Genomic DNA, 15,103 nt, shown 5'->3' with positions numbered 1-15,103 from the left:
TATGGGTGTGACTCAAGGCATAATTTACTCTGGGGCAAAGTCACTCTTGCCACGTTAACTGTGAAATCGAAACCACGTGGGATGGGAACAGAATGAATATTCCCATTTGAATGGGGAAAACAAGCATGCAGAAAGAGCTATCTGGTCCTAAATAACTTCCAAATCTTACAAGATAAACATTAAGCCTTAAAGCTCTTCCAGGATAATCTTTCACCCCATGTGTCACCTCCTGGACACACCAGGGGATGTGAGCTCCTGTAAACTCTGCTGGCCTTGGGCCAGGCACAGTTCTCACAGGCTATCCCCGAATGCTGGTGACTCTAACGCTGAAGTCCGCATGGCAGTCTGACTCCAACGGCTCCATCAGCACCAGAGTGGCAAGGGTGCAATGAGTCTCCCCAAAATTCCTATGTTGAAGCCCTAACTCCCAGGACCTCAGAGTGCGACTGTACCTCGTATGCCACAGGATGATGCTTCAGTCAATGACAGACTACATATATGACTGAAATCCCACAGGATTACACCAGAGCTGGGAGATCACAACAGTAGGAATGAAAGGAGGGTGGCTCCCAATCAAACACTGCCAAATAGCAATTGGCCACCTGAAAAACGTCCACAAATTCACCAAAGGTCACTGCGGCAGCACCAAAAGTCAAATGACATGGCACGAGCAGTGACTCGCTGTGTTTAGGTAGAAGGACATTTAAGAAATCCCAAGAGGATAAAATCCACTCTCAGGAGTTGAAAAGAAAGGAAGAGTCAGACAACATCTTGTCAGTAGCTACAGAAAAATGGGTGGTGGCCCACACCTGTAATCCCAGCACTCCGAAAGGCTGCAACAGAGGATTGCCAAGTTCAAACCCAGCCTGGGCAACTTAGTGAGACCCTGCCTCAACATTTAAAATTTAAAAAGAGCAAGAGATGTAGCTCAATGCAAAGGTCTTCGGCTCAATTCCCAGTATGGCCAAAATAAAACTCTTTTGGTAGGAGCCTCTCATTCCAAGCCTTACATCCCCTGGGCAGAACTTCATGAACAAAGAGGTGAAAGGCCAGAGGTGAAACTAGAAAGAAATACAGCACTTGATTACCTACTGCATACCAGGCAACATTAACATTACCTCCATTTACATGGCACTTTATGTTTCAAAAGATTCACTCACATATCCTTTCATTTAATCTTAATAACTACCATTAAAGATGTGTAGGAGGCATTTCCTTCACATGAGAAGACTTAAACTTAGGAAAAACAAACAAAATAATACAGCTCAAAAAAGGGAGAAGCACAACTTTACCCCAAACCTAAATCCACATGTCCAATTGCTTGCAAAACATATTTGCAGAATGAAATGCTGTGTGGCCCTGGCCTGGGACTCAGCTTCTTCATCCAAAAAACAGGAACAATAACAGCCTCTGCTTCATAGTATTTGTTAACACAAAGCACTTAAAGGGACTAAGTCCCAGTAAAAGCTCAACAAATGTCAGCTACTGTTACCTTAATTCCACAAACACAACCCATACACCAAACAGACAAGCCCATCTTCCCCTGGTCCTGCGTTCTGTCCTGGTGGAACCTGTATCGCTCAGCTCTCCAGCTCAGTCTAATGACAGTGACAACAACGTCCAAGGATAACAGTGACAACAACACTCACCAAATGTTTACTACACACCAGGCTCTGTGGTTTAGCACCTTCTGGGCAGAGATTACACCTGATCAATTTGACTACCTGTTTAACTCCTGGCACACAGGAGACAATCAGTGCTGGCTGAACTGAATGAAGCAGGAAGCAAGGTTCACACCTCGTTCTCACGCTGTACAGCCTCTCCGTGTCCTGTAATGGTTTACGGTGCTGAACCAGGTTATAAGGAGAAGGGGGGAGGTTATTATTCTGCTGAAGATTTTAACAGTCTCTTTGAAATGCATTCTTGACTTAATGAAAAAGAGTCATCAGGAATGTCTTTCCAAGTGCAAGGAGAAAACAAACTACTATCTGGAACACCCACATATTTACAAATCTAGTCTATTTGAAGGATATAATTTAAAATGCCACTGGCAAAAGCTTAATCATCTCTAATCTTAACAGTTTGTAGAAAACGATGAAAAGATTTTGAAACTTAATACTTAAAAGCATACAAACAGGAGACACTGAAAAAATCAGGTTATATAATTAGTGAAGCACTTTGAAATAGAATACTCACAGAAAGATAAACAGAAAAAATACTCTTCATAGTTTCTCAAGAGGCACTTGGAAAAGGTCATTTAAGTCCAATGTTCCCCACCCCCCACCTCCACTAAGTGAAATAGCCACAGACTTTGATAATAATTTGAAAAGACTACTTCCAGTTCATTCAAAGTTTTACTCTAAAGAACAAAAATATATTTTACACGCACATATAATCTTCTCAATTTTCTTCATTTGACATCATAGAAGAAATTCCAGATTTAAGTAAGCGTCATGTTGAGTAAACAGTAACTTTCTGGAAATTACTGGAGTTTTAGAAAGAGCTTCTAAAATGGAACATCCTATGGGAATGACAGGGTTCCGGTCACGCTGCCCCACAATATGGCACCATGGGAAATGAGCAAGAGTGGAAACAGCAGGTCACTCTCCCCTCTCCCTGCCCTTCTTCTGGGAAGCAGGTCACAAACCTTCAGGTGAGAGGCGCCCTCCTAACACCCAAGAGGAAGGACCATCCTGCTTTCTGGACACACACGCTACAGAGAAGGATATGAACAGACAGGCCTTCCTAAGGCCTCCTCAGTTTATTTTTACTGAATCACACTCTTTTTCCAATCATACAGCTCCACAACTGTCCTCTTTTATTAAACCTAACACAAAAATCCACAAATTTAACTGTTTCTTTGGGTCTTTGCTCCTTTGTCACGTAAAATTATATTAAATTGTATGCTTTCCCCCTTGTTTTTGTTATAGGGACCTCAGCCATGAACCTAGGACTGACTGAAGGGAAGACATTTTTTTCTTTTCTCACAGTAAAAATTCAAATTTTGAAAACAAAACAAAAGTTTAACATATTCTTATTGTACTTCACTACTAATTTATTATAGAGATTATCTCTTTTCAATTTAATTGATAAAAATGTATGCATTTATCATGTGCAAACAAAAACAAACAGCCAAAAACAAGGAAATGATATATACTGTCTTAGTCTGTTTGTGCTATTATAACAAAATGCTGGTTAATTTATAAATAATAGAAATTTACTTCCCACGGTTCTGAGACTGGGAAATCCAAGATCAAGGTGCATCTAGATAGGTCCTGCCAACATCTGCAGATGACAGAAGGACTAACACTGTCCTCAAATGACACAGGACAGAAGGGCAAAAAGGCCCTAAACTAGATCCCTCAGGACTGAAATCACTTCCCAAAAGACCCCATACTGCCGGGCATGGTGATGGCACACACCTGTAATCCCAGCACTCAAGAGGCTGAGGCAGGAGGACTGCCATGAGTTCAAAGCCAGCCTGGGATACACAGTGAATTAAAGGGCAGCCTGAACTACACAGTGACACCCTGTCTCAAATGGGGGGGCATGCATAATACCACATATGTGAATTAAGTTTCAACACATGAACTTTGGGAGATAGTCAGACCATGGACTATACAGTGCAGAATGGCTAAATTGAGATAATTAACCTATGCATTACCTCATACACTTGTTGTGTGTGTGTGTGTGTGTGTGTGTGGTTAGAACACTTAAAATTTACTCTCAGTGATTTTCAAGAACACAGTATCTTGTTAATTATTTGCACCATGCTGTGCAATAGATCTCTTGAACTTATTCCTCCTATCTGACATTTTGTAGCCTTGGACCAATAGCTCCCAATCACTTCTCAAACTCTGGTAAGCACTCTCCCCTCAATGAATGTAACCTTTTTAGATTCCACATGTAAGTGAGGTCATGACCTATTTGCCTTTCTTGTGCTTGGCTTACTAAACTTGACATAGTATCTTCTAGGTTCATCCATGTTTTTTAAGTGACAAGATTTCTATTTTTAAGATTAAAAAGTACTCTGTTTTATATATATATATATACACACACACACACACACACACATACACACACACACACACCACATTTTCTGCATCCATCCATTTGACAGGTGTCTCTTCAACATACTGATTTCTCTTCCTTTGAATACATATCCAATAGTGGGTATGTATCTGGGTCATACAGTTCTACTTTTAATTTTCTGACCAATTGTTTTACATAGTGACTGTACTAATTTGCATTCCCATCAACAGTATACAAGGGTTGCCTTTTCTCCATATCCCTGACAATATTTTTCATTTTCTTAATAACAGCCATTCTCATAGGTATGAAGTTATAGCTCGCTGTGATTTTAATTTCGATTTCCCTGATAATTAGTAATGTTGAGCATTTTTTCATATATCTTTTGGCCACATTTGTATGTCTTCACTGAAAATGTTTATTCAGGTCCTTTGCCACTTTTTAATCAGGTTGTTTTCTTGCTATTAAGTTGTTAAGAGTTCCTTATATATTTTGAGCATTAACCCTTATCGGATATATGGTTTGCAAATATTTTATCTTATCCCACAGCTTATCTCTTCACTCTACTGATTGCTACCTTTGCTGTGCAGAAGCTTTTTAGTTCAATACAATCTCTTTTGTCCACTTTTGTTTTTGTTGTCATATCCAAAACCATTATTGCCAGATCAATGTTATGAAGCTTCCCCCATTTTTCTCTAGTGGTGTTTGCTTGTTTGTTTCTCTATTTTTTGAGACATGGTCCATGTAGTCCAGTCTGGCCTTGAACTCACTACATTGCCCAAGCCGGTCTCAGACTCACAGCGATCCTCCTGCATCATCATCCCAGCTACTGGGATTACAGGCATGTGCCACCACGCCGAGCAGTTTAGCAGCTTCATAGTTTGAGATCTGATGTTTAAGTTCTGAATCCATTTTGAGTAGGCTTGTTCATATGGTGTGGGGTCTACTTTCATTCTTCTGCTTATGGCTACCCTTATGTTCCAACATCATTTATTTAACAGATGTCCTTTCTCCATTGTATGTTCCTGGCACTTCTGTTGAAAATTGATGGATCATAAGTGCATGGATTTATTTCCAGGCTCTCTATTCTGTTCCATTGATTTATGTGTCTGTCCTCATACCAAACTTATGTTCTTTTGATTACTATAGCTTTGTAGAATTGAAGTCAGGTAATGTGATGCCTTCAGATTTGTTTTTTGTTATTTTTCTTTTTCTGTTTTGATTTTTGTTCAAGGTTGCTTTGACTATTCAGGGTTTCTTGTGGTTCCATAAAAATTTCAAGATTTTTTTTTTTAAATCTGCAAACTTTTTTTTTTTTGTACCAACTCGGGACCTTGCACTTGTGAGGCAGGCAGCAGCACCACCAGAGTTAAATCTCCAGCCCTAAAAAATGTAATTTTGAGTGATTTTTTTTGTTGCTGTTGTTGTTGTTGTTGTTTGTTTTTTGAGACAGGGTCTCACTACATAGTTGAGACTGACCTGGAACTCACTAGGTAGCCCAGGTTGGTCTTGAACTCACAGCGATCCTCCTGCCTCAGCCTCCAGAGTGCTGCGATTATAGGCATGTGCCACCACACCCAGCTTCATAGTGATTTCACTGATTCTGTAGATTGCATTACATAGTATAATCATTTTAAATATTAATTTTGCCAATCCATGAACATGGGATATCTTTTCACTTGTTTGTGTCTTTTTAAATTTCTTTCATGGTTTTCAGTATACAGGCTTTCCCTTCCTCGGTTAAATTTCATTCTAAGTTGATTTTGGAGAGGCTTTTGTTTTGTTTTGGAGGAGTTGTTTTTGTTTCATTGTGTAGCTATTGCAAATAGGATTGCAGGGGTCAGGGATTTAGCTCAGTGGTTCCAACACCTGCCTCCTAAGCACAAAGTCCTGAGTTCGATCCCCAGTATCAAATAAAGGGGGGGGGGTAAAAAGGATTGCTTTCTTGATTTTTTTTTCAAATAGTTTGGTGTTAGTGTGCAGAAACACTATGATTTTTGTATGTTTATTCTGTCCCTGCAACTTTACTGGAATTCATTTATTATTTCTAAGGGTTTTCTGGTGGAGTTTCTATGATTTTCTGTACATAAAATCATGCCGTCTATAAACAGGAACAATTTAACTAGTAAAGGTAGAGGGAGTAAAAAACCAGAGAATGAAAAAAGCAAAATTTAAGAAATTAACCAATGAGAGATGAGAAGGAGGAGAAAAAAGTAAGATAGTAAAGGTAATTAATAGTGTTAGAGAACATTCACAGGAAAGAACAAATGAGAAAAAGAAGAAAAAGTAAAGAGCAAATACAGAAAAAAGATTAGAAAGAGAAAAAAATCTGAAAAGAAAAAAGAGAAGAGAAACTAAAAGAGAAAGGAAGGGGGAGAAAAATCCCTAAGCCCCCAAAAACAGATGAAGAAAAGATAAAAGTAATAAAAAATAGAAAAAAAATTTAAAATATTGAGTCAAGGAAAAAAACGCTGTGTTTTTTAATGAAAGGTTTAATTACAAGATCTGCAGTCTTGGTTTCCAGTTGCCATGATTTTCTCTGCCTACCATTAGGGCCTATGGGTTTCTGAGGTGCCCTCCCTGAAACAGAAGCCCCTCTGCTCTCTGGTTGCCATCCAAGCCAAGGTTATCCTTACTCCGGTTGATAAAAGAAAATGCAAACAGCCCTCTAGCCTCTGCTGATGTAGGCCAGGGCAGAGATTCAAGCAGACTTCGAACTTAATCTCCCCAGGTGTGGTTGCTCCCTTCTCTCCCCAGGTGTTGTCTTTGTCTAGGATCCCATCAGCTGGGTAGTCCTCGCCTCTGCTGTCCCATCCTTGAAAAGCAAAATACAGAGCTGACTTAGACTTGGTGGGTGGTCTTGCCTTTGCATCACGGGGTCACCAGCACATGTGGCATAGGCCTGCTTGCCTACATCCAGGGATTGGGTGCCACCCAGCACAGTCCTGCTTGCTCACATGGGAGAGTTGCCATACATTCAGTGCAGGTTTGCTCATGCTAGGGGACTCTTACTGAACACAGAGGAAAAGCTTTCAACTTTCCACTGTTAAATATGATGTGAGCTACAGATGTGTCATATATGGCCTTTACTATATTGAAGTATATTCCTTCTATTTCTAATTTGTCGAGAATTTTTACCATGAAAGGATGATAAACGTTTATCAAATGTTTTCTGTATTTGTTGAGGTAACTGTATCGTTTTTGTCATTCCTTCTGTTAATGTGATATATCATATTTGCGTATGGTTGTTTGTTTATAATAGTGGACATTAAACCTGTAAAACCCAGGCAAATGCTCCATGACTGAGCTACATCCCCATCTCCTTTTATATTTCTGGAGACAGGGTCTAAGTTGCCCAGGCTGGTTTCAAACTTGTGATCTTTCTGGCTCAGCTTCCTGAGTAACTGGAATTTCAGGCATGTGCCACCATGCCCAGCTGATTTGCATACCTTGAACTACCCTATATTCCTTTAATCACAGTGAATGACCCTTTTAATATGCTGGTGAATTTGGTTTGTTAGTATTTTGTTGATAATTTGTGCATCTATACTCACCAAGGCTACTGGCCTGCAACTTTCTTTGTTTCCTTATGTCTTTGTCTGGTTTTGGTATCATGGCAAGGTTGTCCTCATCAAATGAATCTGGAAATATTTCTTCAATTTTATGGATGACTTTTTGAAGAACTGGTATTAGATCTTCTTTAAATGACTGCTAGAATTCAGCAGTGATGCCACATAACCCTATATACACAATCACTACATCTGAAAGTACTGTAAAGCCTCAAAATTATTTAACACATCTCCCAAGGAAATATGATGAGGTGTATATCTTCTCTCTTTGAATCTGGACTCTGAGACAACTTAACCCAAAAAAAAAGCAAAGCTGCCTTTTGTCATTTGTATGTGGTTGGTTCCTCAAAGATTCATGTGCTGAAAAGTCAGTCCCCATTGTAGTGATGATGAGAGGCAGAGGAACCTTTAAGAGGTGGGGTCTAGTAAAGGTGAACAGGTAACTGGGGTCACCACCCTTGGAAGAGATTAGTGTAGTTCTCTTGCGACTTAAATTGATCCCCCCAAAATAAGTTGTTATGAAAAGAGTAGCTCTGGCTCCTCCCCAGCCTCTTGCTTATACGTGTACTCCCATCTACACACCCAGTAGAAAGCCAATTATTTTCCACTTGTCTACCATGTTGTGATGTAGCTTGGAGGCCACATGGTGTCATGTATTTTGTACTTTCAGCCTTCAAACTATGAGCCGAAATAATATTATTTATAAAGTATCCAGAATCAATTATTTTATTACAGCAACACAAAATGGACTGAGACAGTAACAGTATACCAATATTTAGGCCTGGGCCACAGGAAACTAGCGGCTCTGTTTCCTACTCCTTGAAATCAACTACCACACCATAAGGAAACTCTAGCAACCTATAAAACTACCCGTGTGAACAGGGACCAACAAGCAATTCCAATTTACCACGTATATGAGTGATTCACTTTGGAAATGTGATCCTCCCACTCAAGCTAAGCCTCCTCAACTTACATAATGTGGAGCACAGGTGAACTATTCCCCCTGAGCCCTGCCCAAACTTCATATTCCTAAGTACAATGAGTGTTTTAAACCACAAAATTTTGGAGTTGTTACACACAAAAAAATGACCAGTCTACTATATTCTATTTGTTTGCCTCTACCTTTTACTGACTACAATTTTAACTCTTTGAAAGTATGACTCAGTCTTTACATACATCTTTAAAGTCACTCATTCATTCCAGTAAACATGTAAGGACTAATATATAGCTAGCATTACAGTAGATAGGTTTACAGGAAAAATCTTCCCTTAGAAAAGTCTACCGTCTACTTGTAGAAAGAAGCAAAACAAACAAAAACAGACCACAACTATAATCACAGAGCCTCAGCACAGTAGCCAACAATGGTATATAACAAATGTTGGCACCGGCCATTGGTGGTGCACACCAGTAATCCCAGCAGTTGGGAGGCTGAGGCAGGAAGATCACTGCAAGTTCGAGATCAGCCTGGGCTACATAGTGAGTTCCAGGTCAGTCTCAACTACATAGTGAGAACCTGTCTCAAAAAACCAAAAAAAAAAAAAGGTTGGCTAAATGAATACATAAATTAGGACCTCAGAACAACCTTGGTAATTATGAACTATCCTTATTTATAGATGAGGTACACTAAATATCAATGCATTCCTTCTCAACCCCAGAGCCATCTTTCTTGGCCTTGCTTTGTGCCACTGAAGCTGGATTCCATGAATATTTCTCCTTTTCCAGGTAGCATAATGTTAGTTTTCATCAACAAAGTGCAGTTAAGGAACACTGCAAGGGCACAGCAAAGGAGAGGACTTTTCTTCTGGGGTGAGGATGCTTTATCCCCAGTCAGGTGTCCTCCAACAGCTTGAGGAACTCAGTGGTATTCAGTCTCCAAGGAATTTCCTTGTACTCTGCCTCAGATCACTTCCTGAAGACTAGCTCTGGTTCACACACTTTCTCTACCAAATAGGTGGGCTGCTCTCACAGACCACCTCATGTGGTAGTCATTACACCTCCCACAAGGGCTGAATCTCTCAGCCTTTTGGGTCATCAGGAGTTTCTTTCAAGTTCTTAGCAACTGTATCCTGCACTCTCCTTCAATAGTAGAACAAAATGAAAAGTAGCTTTGTCCAGCTGCTCATCCTGTACTCCTTAAAGATAACTTCCACTCTTTTTCCAGTTAACCGTTGAGGTGGATTAACTAATGGGCAGTGTGGAACACACAGCTGAACTCGATCAGCGTGGTCTGGGAGTGGAAGACCCACCCTGAGGATTGCTATCAACAGCCATAAAAAGAGGACTGAAGGGAAAGATCGTGGGCTGTTGATTTTCTAGGAGCAGCTTGCTGTGGACAGTTTCCCAATGGGAACTTGGCTGTTCTCATCAGAGGAGCTCGGGGCCTTGCTGTCTCTGGGTCTGGCTGCTGTTCTCATCCCGGGAGCTCTGGTCTTCATTGAGCATCTCTTCCTGGCTCCAATGTGGATCCCCTCAGCACAGTGGCACAAATTCTTCATCTCACCAACACAGGTTTTCTGGCTTCCACCACTGGCCTTTGGGCTTTCCTGGTGCAGATCCTCAATACAGACAAGCAGGAGACAGCACCTTGCACTCTAAGCCTTTAGCTGGACTTGTGCGGGACGCTGCTGTGGGATCCCGGCCCTTGCCTGGCTTCTTTGGGCCTCCGGTGTGCGGTTAATCCCTTGTACTCTGTATTTCACTTCTTGGGTAAAAATCATAAACTAATCCTATATATTATATGTTCTCTGTTAGATGTATTCCCTCGCCAAAACCCTGACTACAATAACCATAGTTAACTTTTTTCACTGGCTAAAAAATTTTGTTTCATTTGCATATTTTCTTTGGAAATGTTTATACCAGTAGAGTGAAACTAACCTTTAGAGACAATGGATATCATTAGTTTAGATATCATTAATTTATTATAAAAGAGACACACAAATTATTTACATGATGAAAGTATTCAGTACTTCAGTGGAATGGGCGGTGTTGTGTACTGTAATGTCAACAGTGATTTACTATTTTGCAAGGATATCACCATCTCTAATTAAGAAATCTTTGTCATCTAGAACTACATTGGTGCCTCTATATCCCGGAGGAAGAATTTTATCTCCAACTTTCACACTAACTGGTGAGTCCCTCCACCCTTTCCTTTAGAGTTCCATCCCACAGCTACTATAGTTGCCTGAAGTACTTTTTCATGAGATTTTCCTGGAAGCATAATGCCTCCTTTGGTGACAGTTTTAGCTGCACTCCTTTCAAACAATACTTGATCAAACAACAAGAGAAACTTCCTAAATGCCTGTTCTGCCATGGCACCAGCCCTGCAGCTGGGCCTCTGCTGCTGTTTTCCTGTTCAAATTATGATGTGAGTTTGTCTCCTGAGTGGATCTGGACTGGCACGTGAAGAAATAAAAAGGCTCAAACAACCAAAAAGTACATTTGTCCATAGCAGCAACATATGACCAACCACATACTGAAAAGGAAGAGGTAAATTTAAACACTAAACACACACAAGGTTCCATGTCAGTCTCATTCAAAATCTTTGTTTTGTTTAATCACATTTCTCAGAAAACTTCTTTTGTCTTCTTTGGCATTTTTTCAAAATCTCTCACTTGGCAAACTGTTAACAAAAGAGATACAATGAGGACACTGGCTACATGTGAGATCTGCAGCCAGAGATGTCAGGAAATAAAGAAGCTGTGCCAGCTGCGGTCAGGTCATCTGTGACATGTGACTTCATGGGACCAGAAGCCCACCTGAGAGACAGCGATAAGACAGCCTCCTGATGAGAAGCCTGAACTGCGAGGCAGACTGTCAGTGTTCACATCTCAGGTCTGCCAGGCTGTGTGAGTGTGGGCAACTCCTCATCTATAAAATGCAGACGATGCATGGTAATATGTAATAACAGTACCTACCCCAAAGGAGTCCTGAAGATAAAGTGAGTACACACACAGTGTGTGTATACGTATCCTTTACACTAGTACCAGATCCCAAGTCTCTTTCTAAGCTCCTCTCTGCATTTTTCCCCAATATGTTCTCATTTTGAAAAGGTATTTATGGAGACCTACCCTGCTATAAAAGCTTCTCTCCCGTGTTTTCTCCATTACCTTTGGCCCTCAATCTGGATCTTCCTACGTTAAGAGGTAGAACCTCCTCCTTCTTTAACGGGTTATAATTTCTTTCCAGGCCTACCGGTGTGAGAATGCACAATCCAAAAGGAATGGGGGTGACACAGTATAGTAAACATCTCTTGCTTCCATCACCTTTCCCATTCCAGGTGATTTTGGTGTCCTAAGCGAAAGGCTTACATCACAGCCTGAGCATGGCCCGCAGTCCTTTACTCTTGGGGGAGGCCACAATGCAGGAACCTTATTGGAGATGGTTAACTAACAGCCTTAGGGCTCCACTGTGCTCCACTGCTGCCCTTCCTGAGCCCCTAATTTTATATACACCTTCAAGGTTGTGAGCTGCCCAGTAGACTTGAGAATTTTGTTTATGTCAACATGAAGTTCCGCTGCTTACACCAAAGACACCATATGCATGTGTAGATTTACTGACATCTTTTCATTTCCTCATCTGTGTGGGTGAGTTTAAGTCTCTTCCAGCTCTAACTTTTTTGTTTCAGCAACAGGGAAGGTCCTAGCAGATGTGTTCCACTTGCTCTGTAATTCTCGGTAACAACCTCACCATTACTACTCAGCACTGCTTGGTGTGAAAAACTATAATAGTACACAGGATCCTGATGAGATAATTAATAATGTGAAATAGGAAGAAAGGGGCTAAAGGGTTAGGGGAAGTGGGAAGGGTGGGGAAAGGAAATAAGGGAAAAAACAATATGAGAAAAAAAAAAAAACTACTCGGCACTCCTACACCTTATCAACAAATGGTAAAACTAAGAGATACTGCTAAAGATTTATACTTAGGCTCTAAAACCACAAGCCAGGGCTGAGGGTGTAGCTCAGTGATAGAGCACTTGCCTAGCATGTGCGAAGCCTGGGTCTGATCTCTAGCATCACAAAAAAAAATATTTTTTTAAATTGCAAGCTTCATTTCCACTGTGATATTATGAAATATATAATTGGTCTTTGTCCCCTCTCTTGGCATACTCCAAATCCTTGGGGTCTTCACAACATACATAGCTTTTGCTTGCTCATGAGCTGACTGAGGTAGCTGGCAACCCCTCGGAGCTCCGGGGTGGAGGCTGATTGCCCAAAATGCTAAGACGGGATTAGAGGGGTGATACTGTAGTGGATTAACAAACGGGCAACTAGGAACGCCCCGCTGAACTGAATCAGCATGGTCTGGGCACAGAGGATCCACCTGAGGACTGCTGTCCATAGCCATAAAAAGAGGACTGGAGGGAAAGATCATGGGTTGTTGATTTTCTAGAAGCTTGCTGTGGGTGATTTTCCTAAAGCAAACTTGGCTGTTCTCGTCGAAGCGGGAGCTCAGGACCTCACTGTCGCTGGGAATGGCTGCTGTTCTCCTCAGGGGAGCTCTGGTCTTCACCGTGAGCAGCACTTCCTGGCTCCACTGCGGATCCCTCAGCCTGGTGGCACAAATCCTTCATCACACCCGCATAGCTTTTCTGGCTTCCACCACTGGCCTCTGTCCCTTCCAACTGCAGATTCTCAATACGAACAAGCAGGAGACATTGCTGTGGGCTCCAGGCCACTGGCTGGACTCAAGCAGGACACTGCCTGGGGACTCTAAGCCTTCAGCTGGACTGGTGTGGGACATTGTTGGGATCCAGACCCTCAGGGGGATTCTTTGGACCCCTACTGTGCGGTTAATCTCTTGCACTCCTCTGCCTTTGACTTTCTGGGTAATTATCAAAAAATAAACCTATAAATTATGTGTCCTGTAGTAAAGGTAATTCTCTTGCCAAAACACTGACTACAACAGAGACTTTTAGTCTCACTCCTGAACTCTAGGAGGGAGAGGGGCCGAGGGTTAACTGGACGATGATGTAATCACTCAAGCCTCTATGGTGATGCCTCCATAAACATACCGAAGGACAGGGTTTGGAGAGCCTCCGCTGCCCAGTGGAGGGTCCAGGAGGGTGGTGACCAGAGAGGGCCGGAACTTGGGGGCCTTCTCCTATACTTCCCTGCACCTCCTTCAACTGCACCCTTGGTGATGTCCTCTGTAATAAACTGTAAACGTGGTTTTCTGAGATCTAGGAGCAGCTTGAGCAAAGCGGGGAGGGGTCACAGAAACCCCAGTTTACAGCCAGAGACCCAGACTGGCAGCTGGTACTGGAAGTGGGGGACGGTCTGGGGCCCACGCCCTCAGGATGCGGGATGAGATGCCGCCTCCAGGGAAACGGGGTCACACAGGACTGATCAGAGGACACCAGCCGTGTGCTTCTCACACGCATTCCCCGCAGCGGCATTCTGCCCGATTTCTGAGTGAAGGTGCTGGAGGAGCTGGGTCTGTTTACTGCTCCCCTCCCATCCCTGAGGACACCTCAGCAGTATTATTTTTGTAATAGCATTGCCACCCTCTCTGCCATCCTGTTGATTGTAAACAGATCCTGAACATTTCCAGGAATCGCCAACGTGGCACTTCTGACAAGGAGTTCAAGGTTCTTTTGTAACGTTATCAAAATAAAGCCTAGGACTAAAACCTGCTCAAAACTTACAGAGGTTAGATTTCTTTTTCAATTAAAATTTACTGCTTGGAAAAGCACAAAATATTCTTTTTTATTTTTCTGAATCTGGGGTAAATGCCCTCCAAAGAATCACGTACATCTTTGCTCCTTACCTCCCAAACTGAGGAACAAGTATAAACACAGCTGCCTATTAGAATTTAAGTCAAGCAAACATCCCTGCGAGTTACAACAGTGGCCTACAAGCTTGAACTACACCCATGAACAGGGAATGCTGCCTTGCTAAGCATTTGCTGAAACTCTGAAGCTGAAACACCAGAAAAGCTGGTTGTTGCAACTGATGGCTTTAGATAGCAGGATTTAAGAGCTGCAAATGACACACGGGCTCCTAATCGCAGCCGAGATTTAGTCATCTGCTAAACTCAAGACAGCCAGTGGAGGAAACCCAGGACCCCCGTGCAGCCTTCCAGCAGACCCTGATCTCCAACCCCCTACCCCACAAAATAGGACAAAATGAAAGATGGAGAGAGGTAGATACCTAAGAATGAGTCTTAGGACAACAGGCAGGGAAGAGACAGGCAGAGAGCCTGGGAGGGGGAAAGCGAATATTAAGAAAGTATTTTTATAGGATTAAATTAGCAAGCTTTGAAGTCAAGGAGCCAGCATTCCAACTTCATTGCGTGGCTTTGAGAAAAGTGCCTACATTTCCTCATCTGTGCATGAGGGAAATAACACCCTTTTCTCATCAAATTCTTATCAGGATTGAGTGATTAATAATGCAAAGGGCTCGAACTTCCTGGCACACAGTAAGCCCTCGATAAGTAGGAATGTTATTTTACCAAGGTCATCTGAGGTTCTTTGTGAGGCACAGAAAAGACTAAAACTGTGGGGTGGG

The 15,103-nt window shown here is 42.0% G+C and overlaps 1 protein-coding gene and 1 pseudogene across 4 annotated transcripts in view; both read right to left on the bottom strand.

Moving 5' to 3' along the window:
- The window catches only part of LOC104865613 (suppressor of cytokine signaling 2), a 246,540-nt gene that overhangs the window by 132,635 nt on the left and 98,802 nt on the right, over positions 1–15,103 (bottom strand). The window lies entirely within an intron of this gene.
- Positions 10,597–10,908, bottom strand: LOC104865610 (annotated as a pseudogene).

This window comes from Fukomys damarensis, unplaced genomic scaffold, assembly GCF_012274545.1.
Source record: "Fukomys damarensis isolate Sample0158 unplaced genomic scaffold, DMR_v1.0_HiC HiC_scaffold_15, whole genome shotgun sequence".
In the NCBI taxonomy this organism is placed as follows: domain Eukaryota; kingdom Metazoa; phylum Chordata; class Mammalia; order Rodentia; family Bathyergidae; genus Fukomys; species Fukomys damarensis.
This window is presented reverse-complemented; position numbering and strand designations above follow the sequence as displayed.